The sequence below is a fragment of the Aotus nancymaae genome, unplaced genomic scaffold (genome assembly GCF_030222135.1).
Source record: "Aotus nancymaae isolate 86718 unplaced genomic scaffold, 86718_ANA_hifiasm-v0.15.2.pri h1tg000036l, whole genome shotgun sequence".
Taxonomy (NCBI): Eukaryota; Metazoa; Chordata; class Mammalia; order Primates; family Aotidae; genus Aotus; species Aotus nancymaae.
The window spans coordinates 28902159-28911142 of record NW_026988450.1 but is presented as its reverse complement, the minus strand read 5'-3'; the positions used below and the strand labels follow the sequence as shown (position 1 = coordinate 28911142).

At 38.6% G+C, this 8984-nt stretch overlaps 1 pseudogene; it reads right to left on the bottom strand.

Annotated features, from left to right (window-relative positions):
- Positions 1-7994: 7994 nt before the first annotated feature.
- Positions 7995-8643, bottom strand: LOC105716350 (eukaryotic translation initiation factor 3 subunit K-like; annotated as a pseudogene).
- Positions 8644-8984: the final 341 nt, after the last annotated feature.

Sequence of the window (8984 nt, the reverse complement as noted above, 5' to 3'; positions counted from 1 at the left end):
AAGACTCCATTTTAGGTAGGCCCAATGTGGTCACAGTTGTCCCCTGTAGGATAAGGTTGATTTGTGCCCAAGCAGGAAAATCTGTGATTTGGATGTGAGACTTGACTATAGCTCAGTAGGTAGGCTGCAGAAAGTCACTTATTCTGTTCAGTACAGCTTTTCCATTAGACTCTGTATGTGTGTTAGTACATATGTTTCTCAATGTCTTAATGTGAGGTATATCAGACATAAAAGCATCTATAACATGTACAACCACAGTTTAAAGAGCAACAAAAATTACAATAAGAGAGAGTGGACATTTAGGCATCAATTATCTATTTTAAAAACCTATACCAGATCCTTTGACTCTCTCTTTTGAATGTGCCTGTTCCTCCCACCCAGAATGAGACACTCTCTTGGATTTTGTGCTAAACACACAGTACATTTTCTCTTTTATTTTACCACATGTATGCTGTCTCTAAAATGTTGTGTAGTATGCCCATGTTTGAACATTACACAGATTCATATTATGTCTATTCTTCTGAGATTTGCTTTTTTAAAACTATATAGTCAGCCCTCCATATTTGAGAGTTCTACCTCTGTGGATTGAACCAACTGTAAGTAAAAAGTCTTCAGAAAAAAATATTTCACAAAGTTCCAAAAAGCAAAATCTGAATTTGCCACTCACTAAGTGCTACCTGGAATCCATGCAAATGAAATGATGTGTGAGCCTTGTGTTAGTGTTGTAATTAATCTAGAGATGATTTGAAGTATCGAGGAGGATGTGCATAGGTTATATGTAAATCTTATGCCATTTTATATAAGAGACTTGAGAATCCACAGATTCTGATATCCCAGGGTTCCTGGAACCAATCTCCATAGATAGTGAGGGATGACTGTCTTATGCTTTTTCCTTCGTCAGATGTATCCTTTTGATACATCTAGGTATAATTAATTTACTTTTCTTGGTCATGTATTATTATTTTATATATAAACATATACTATGATCTATTATCCAATCTACTGTTATTTTATATATGTCCATGACAACTTTTTATCAAGTTTTTAAATCTCATTATTCATACTGATTTTTTTTTTGCATAGTTTATTAAAACTGACAGGACTGAGAGACAATTTTCACTATTGTGGTGGATTTATGCCTTTCTCATTGTTGTTATGCTACTTTTTGCTTTATAGATTTAAAAGTTAATTTACTAAGGGCATATAAATTTAGATTATTATATATTACCCATGAATTGAGCCTCTTAATCTTTTTGACTTAGAGTCTATTTTTTTGATAGCAATATAGCTAAACTGGCATCATTTTCCATTTTTAAACTATCCCTTTACTTTCAAATTTTCTGTTTTTAGGTTTTAGATCTGTCTCTTGCAATTAGCATATAGATAGATTGTGTTTAAAATATTCATCTGACAATCTTTATACAGCCATGCATCACTTGACTACCAGGATACTTTCTGAGAAATGCATTGCTCGGCAATTTTGTTTTTGTGCAAACATCATGAAGTTTGCTTACACAAACCTAGGTGGTATAGCCTACTACATGCATAGGCTATTTGGTATAGTCTATTGCTCCTGGGCTCCAACCTGTGCAGCATGTTACTGTACTGAATACAGTAGAAAGCTGTAACACAATGGCAAGTATTTATGTATCTAAACATAGAAAAGGTATAGTAAAACTATGGTATTAAAGATAAAAAGGAACTGGAACACCAGTATAGGGCATTTACCATGAATGGAGCTTGCAGGACTGGAAGTAGCTCTGGGTGAGTCAGAGAGAGGGTGATGGTTACTATATAAATTTTGAGCAATTTCTTTCGAATTTTTCTGATTCAGAAATTCTACCTCTAGCTTCTAAACTAGTTTAACTGACTCGCTCATTTTAATTTTAATTATTGTATTTTTATTTTTAAATTTCTCTAGTTGTTTTTTAAATTCAATTTTAATAGTCACTCCCTTAAACATTCAATCCCCGTGTTGATTTCTGTAAAAGTATTAAATATGCTTAATTTATATTCTGCATATGTTCACTAACTATAACCTTTATAGGTCTGTGCTTTGGTTTGGCTGTATCCTCACCAAAATTTCATCTTGAACTGTAGCTCCCATAATCCCCATGTGGCTTGTCCTGGGAGAGACCCGGGTAGGAGATTGTTGAACCATGGGGGCTTTTGGTTACCTCCATGCTGTTCTTGTGATAGTAAGAGTAATATAGTGAATAATCTAGATTACTTATAAGTAGGGTCATTTTTACTTGTATTTCTTTATCATTAGATCTATAATCAAGACTAACCCAGACAAATCTCTGTGGAGCGGGTATTTTTGGTTCATCCCCTGACATGTCATCCTTCAGCAATCTTTTTTTTTTTTTAAAGCTAGAGTCTCCCTGTCTCGCCCAGGCTAGTGTAAAGTGGCACGATCTGGCTCACTGCAACATCTGCCTCCCGGGTTCGAGCGATTCTCCTGCCTCAGCCTCCCGAGAAGCTGGGATTACAGGCAAGCACCACCACGCCCAGCCAATTTTTTTTTTTTTTGTATTTTTTAATAGAGACAGGGTGTCACCATGTTGGCCAGGATGGTCTCCATCTCTTGACCTCGTGATCCGCCCACCTCGGCCCCGCAAAGTGCTGGGATTATAGCGTGACCTACCGCGCCAGGCCCAAGTGCAGCAATCTTAACTTTAGCGATCTTAACTTTACGTGGGGTCTCACATCTGCCCTTAAACTGTTACTCCTGTCTGCTGTCCTCATGTTACTGTTAAATTCAGGCTCTAGGCATGCAAGAATTATCAGATGTTGTTAGAGAAAATGCTGTTACCAGGGACAACTTATCTCTTTAGAACTGTTTTCTTATTTCTGGACTCAAATTGTTTTTCTCCTCTGCCAGCTCAACTGTACCTTAAACATTGTTTAAATACAGTTTACCCAGCATTTTTTTTGGTGTTCTGTACTATTGTTATTCTGTATATCTAGTATATGTGTCTGGAAATGTAATTCCCACAGGAATGTCTGTAGTATAAAGTTTGAATAAAGACTTACAAAGCCACAGAAGATGCATCTTAGTACTGCTTTGAATTGCACAGTGCCATAATAATGAGGCCATCAGCACATGTCTTATATTATTCTTTGTCCTCACTTTACTCAGAATTTTACTATTGGGTATATGTATAGAGCTCTTCATTACATACTGGATGAAACTCAAATATGTTTTGCAAGATGAGTATTTGTGTGTAGGACTATTTGTGTGTGTGTGTGGTTGTATTTATAGTGCTTAGTCCAAGAATGAGTTATATAGAATATGTGTGAGTGTTTGCTTTTTATTTACTATTTTGGGAATGTACTTTAGTCATGAGACATTTCTACATTTTTCCTGAAGGGGTCTTTGCCTACTGCTGAATGTTTGCCCTTGCTGTTCCTCTGCTTGAAATGTTTTCTCCAGGATGATATTTATATGATTCACTCTCTCACCTACATTTTACTCAGACGTCACCATATTTGTGAATCCTTTCTTGGTCGCTGTTTCTAACATTGCAATGGTTTTCTCAACTCTTGCCCTGCTTTTATTTTTTCCTTAGCATGTATCAGCATCTAACATAGTATATAATTTATGTTCTGATTTTCCCACTGGAATGTGAACTCCATGAGGGCTAAGATTTGCTTGGAATAGTATCTCACACATAATGGACACTCAATAGATATTTGTTATATGAATTAAATGAATGAATCAATGTGACCATATTTAATTTCTCTGAAGACACAGAGCTTAGTACTGCCTGCAAGTCTAGATTATCATGTCTCTGTTCAAAATTAGACATCCCTTATTTTAAAGCTCTTTATTAACAATCTTAAGCTCAAATATATCTCCACAGATACAGTTTTTAGTTTGAACCTTCTATAGTTACATTTTCCACTTTGTTCAGATGTTCAGTGTGCTCTTTAAAGGTTTCTTCTGTCCATGGTTCATATACACTCCTCTTCTGTTCACAAATGATGCCAGACTACTTGGGGGACTTAGTCGTCCTTCATTTTGCTGTCAAATGGATGTGGAATTGAATGATACAAGCACTGCTTCCTTGATGTGGTGAAGAGAAGAGTGACTAGTTGGTATCTAACATCATTGTGAGTCAGCAAACTGACTCATGATGACATTAGCAGCATGGTGTCATCTCAGAGATGAAGCCAGAATGGTACAACATCACAAAAGCCAGGAAAGGATAGGAGAGATCTACAACTCCATAAATTTTACAGAGTTTAAGACATGAACACTCTGTCACCGAGATGTTGCAGAGTGGAAACCAATCTAATATAGAGACAGATCAGCATCAAATACTTGAAACAGTGGCAAGAGCATTGATTTCAGTATGAAACAGACTTGGATTGAATCCTGCCTCAGCACTTACTAGCTATTTCTCTTAGGCATGTTTCCAAGGAAATAGGTGGGTTGCTTTGATTTCAAAGAAACCAAATAGTGCTGTTGTTTTCTCTGCCTGCTCCTGCTCCCCAGGTAGTCCCTGACCTTCTCTGTCCTGTGATGCTGATCCTGCAGAGTACTTAGTTGGGCCCCTTTGCCAGTTTGATGTTGGTGGAATTTGACACCTGCAGGAGATCAGGGAGTGACAAGAGACCATGTATGGTCTTGCATCCCATCCCTGCTCCTTCCCTGCTTCAATGTTCATGTCTGCCTAGGCAGCAACCCCCAGGAGCCCATTCCCATGAGTCTAGCTCTCCTCTGTGGCAGTCTCACTGAGCTACAGTAACAGTATTTCCTCTCCTTATTCCTTTAACCAGAGGAGTGATTAGAGCTTCCCACTGTTCATAGCACTTGGGAATGTATATCTCTGTAAATATTCCTCTCATTTAAGTTTTTCTCTGAATATCTGGGCTAATTCTATTTCCTTCCAGGATGCTTTCACAGCAATTTAAATAGGCTTAATGAAAAGGGAATTCATTGCTCTTACAACTTGGGTTTGGAGGAGTCGTACATCCAAGCTTAGGCTTGGTTAGATCAGGTTCAAATGTTACCGAGGTTTTGTTTTTGCTGCTGATCTCTGTTTGACTTTATTCTGCATAGAGGTTTGTGGCATACACTAGGCAAGATGACCAACAGCTGTTTTAAATGCAAATCCTCTTCTCTGAACAACTCAGAATGGGAGCTTCCCCCCGAAAGTTTGTATGGAGTTGCATAAAAAGATGTCTTAATGACTAATCTTTGCATATGTCCACACCTATGGCTGGGAGAGTGTGGAAGCTGTGATAGTTCCCTTGGATGCCGTGGAATGGGGAAGTGTGGTTTGCTCCAGGATGCGTTGCTGGTGGATAAAAACAATATGCTCACAACATCAGCTTTACTATCTCCTTTTTTTTTTAAATTGTATTTTAGGTTTTGGGGTACATGTGAAAAACATGCAAGATTGTTGCATAGGTGCATACGTGGCAGTGTGATTTGCTGCCTTCCTCCCCTTCACCTATATGTGGCATTTCTCCCCATGCTATCTCTCCCCAACTCCCCACCCCGCACTGTCCCCCCAACTCCCCCCCAACAGTCCCCAGTGTATAGTGCTCTCCTCCCTGTGTCTATGTGTTCCCATTGTTCAACACCAGTCTATGAGTGAGAACATGTGATGTTTGATTTTGTGTTCTTGTGTCAGTTTGCTGAGAATGATGGTTTCCAGGTTCATCCATGTCCCTACAAAGGATGCGAGCTCATCATTTTTGATGGCTGCATAATATTCCATGGTGTATATGTGCCACATTTTTCCTGTCCAGTCTATCATCGATGGGCATTTGGGTTGGTTCCAGGTCTTTGCTATTGTAAACTGTGCTGCAATGAACATTCGTGTGCATGTGTCCTTATAGTAGAACGATTTATAATCCTTTGGATATATACCCAGTAATGGGATTGCTGGGTCAAATGGAATTTCTATTTCTAGGTTCTTGAGGAATTGCCACACTGTCTTCCACAATGGTTGAACTAATTTACACTCCCACCAACAGTGTAAAAGTGTTCCTATTTCTCCACATCCTCTCCAGCATCTGTTGTCTCCAGATTTTTTAATGATTGCCGTTCTAACTGGTGTGAGATGGTATCTCAAAGTTTTGATTTACATTTCTCTAATGACCAGTGATGATGAGCATTTTTTCGTATGCTTGTTGGCCTCATGTATATCTTCTTTTGTAAAGTATCTGTTCATATCCTTCGCCCATTTTTGAATGGACTTGTTTGTTTTTTTCTTGTAAATCTGTTTTAGTTCATTGTAAATTCTGGATATCAGCCCTTTGTCAGATGGGTAGGCTGCAAAAATTTTTTCCCAATCTGTTGGCTGCCAATTCACTCTATTGACTGTTTCTTTCGCCGTGCAGAAGCTGTGGAGTTTGATTAGGTCCCATTTGCCTATTTTGCTTTTGTTGCCAATGCTTTTGGTGTTTTGGTCATGAAGTCCTTGCCTACGCCTATGTCCTGAATGGTTTTGCTTAGGTTTTCTTCTAGAGTTTTTATGGTGTTAGGTCTTATGTTTAAGTCTTTAATCCATCTGGAGTTAATTTTAGTGTAAGGTGTCAGGAAGGGGTCCAGTTTCTGCTTTCTGCATATGGCTAGCCAGTTTTCCCAATGCCACTTATTAAACAGGAATCCTTTCCCCATTGCTTGTTTTTATCAGGTTTGTCAAAGATCGGATGGTTGTAGATATGTTGTGTTGCCTCCGACGCCTCTGTTCTGTTCCATTGGTCTATATCTCTGTTTTGGTACGAGTACCATGCTGTTTTGATTACTGTAGCCTTGTAGTATAGTTTGGTGTCCGGTAGTGTGATGCCTCCTGCTTTGTTCTTTTTGCTTAGAATTGACTTGGCTATGCGGGCTTTCTTAACTGGAGCTGAGATTTATCTCATAGAGTTTTTGGTAGGATCAAATAGTATAATGCAGATTTCTTGGCATTTGATTGGCACGCAGTAAGTGGTAGTCATTATTATTGAGCTATGTTAACTGTGTGACCTTCCTTTATCACCGAATGTCAGTCTTTATTTCTATAATTGGTATTACCATTTTACATTTTCTAGGATTAGTGTTCATTGTTTGTGAAGAAATAGTGGAAACAAGAGATAATTTTCAACTTCTAAATATTAAACATTATAATTGCCTATTTTTTTATGATTAAAAATGTTTCTGCATACATTATTGTTTAAACTATAATCTCCAACCCCATGAGCTTGGTATGATTATCACCACCACCTTTCAAAGAAAAAAAATCCAGATTTAGAGGAATTAAATATCTTGTTCAACATTGCACAATTGGTACACTGTGAACTTAAGACTCAAGGTGAGCGCTTTGGAGTCTAAACCTTGTATTCTTTCTAGGATACTATGTAATTATGAACTTGCTTATAGAAAGTATTGAATTTTTCAAAGAATCAAATATTTTAATGGAATGTTTTGAAACTTAACAGTAGTTTGTCTAAATTTGGGCCAGATTTTCTGTAACAGGATTTTATCAATCAGAAAACATTTGATAAAGTATAAGGAGCTATACCATTATAAGCAATTTTGGTTTTGATAATGGGGATGCTTTATGCAAACGTGAAATGCCCATGCTAGTAAGTGTGTAGGAAGGTAAAAAAGATAAATTTTACCTTCCTCTGAGTTTTGCTGACCTGCAGTAAAGATACCAAATAAAGATGGAACCTCCTACGATTTAGGTATCTTATAGAAATCATATTTTACAACTGTTTTTCTTTGAGGTTGTGAGCTTCATGCCATTGCATGTGTTTTAAAAGAGATTGGAAAACCACTTTTTATGATTTGGCAAGTATGTGTTTGTGTTGGTCAGGATGAGTGAGAAGATCAGTAGTTTCTGCACTGGCGCTCTTAATGATACAGATTGTTGGGCCCTTTCCGGGAATCAAGGGGGTCAGTGGCCCCTAATTTGTGGGTTAATTTTAAAAGTTCTTTTAATAATAATAATTATTATTTTTTGAGTCAACACATTTTTATTAAACACCTGTAGTTACTGGGAGGAGGCCATGATGCTGGACACACTGTCAAAGTCAATCTTCTCCACGATGTTTTTGGGTTAATGCTCTCTTCCTGGCTACATATGAAGATCTGCCCCGACTCATCGGTGCTCCAGCCGTATTTGCTCATCCACACCTTTAGCTGTCCAATAGATCCCCGAGCATCTGGGCCAGCAGCCAGCGGTCGATGTGCTGGTAAGTGATACCCACGACATGGCAGATGAACTTTCGGATAGAGTCTTCAAAGCCAGTTATACCTTCCAAGAGGTCCATGTTTTCATCCAGGGCTTGTCAGGTCTGGAAGTGGCAGGTCTCCAGCAAGTCCCCAAGGTACAAAATCTGCTGGATTGGCCATTCTTCTTGATGTGCCTGGTCAATCATGCACTTGCACAGGGTGAAGTCAGTGTGTGGCAGATTGGTGAGGGCCTTCAGCAGGATCTGGACGGTGACTGTTATCTGAAAGAAGGCTGGGTTGAAATTGTACAGTTTCAGGACAGCCAGGTTGGCTTCCAGATCATAGGCATTTTCCTTGGCCTGCGTCTCCACATAGCACTCCAGGGTGGCCAGGTTCCCAGGATTGTACCTGTCGATACCCTTGAGCAACTTGCCCAGGTTGGCTCTCATCTGCTCAAACATCACCATGACTACTGTCGCCTTCCACAATCAGGGCTGGAGGCTAACACTGGCTTGGCACGGTGACCTCCAGGACGAGAAAAGGAAGAGCAAATTCTTTTAATTCTAAGCCAATAGTTGCAATTAACCATAGACTCTCAATGTGGTGTGGATCCATTTGGAGGGGGGTAGCTAATGTTTATAAAGCATATTTATATAACAATTAAGTTTTTGGATCTAGTGGGGAAACACAGAGAATCCAAATCTGATATTTTATAGCAAACAAACATATTATAATGCAGATTCTGACAAGCACATCTCTAGAGCAAAATACTTTATTCTTTCAGTTACTGTTCACTGTATAACCACCC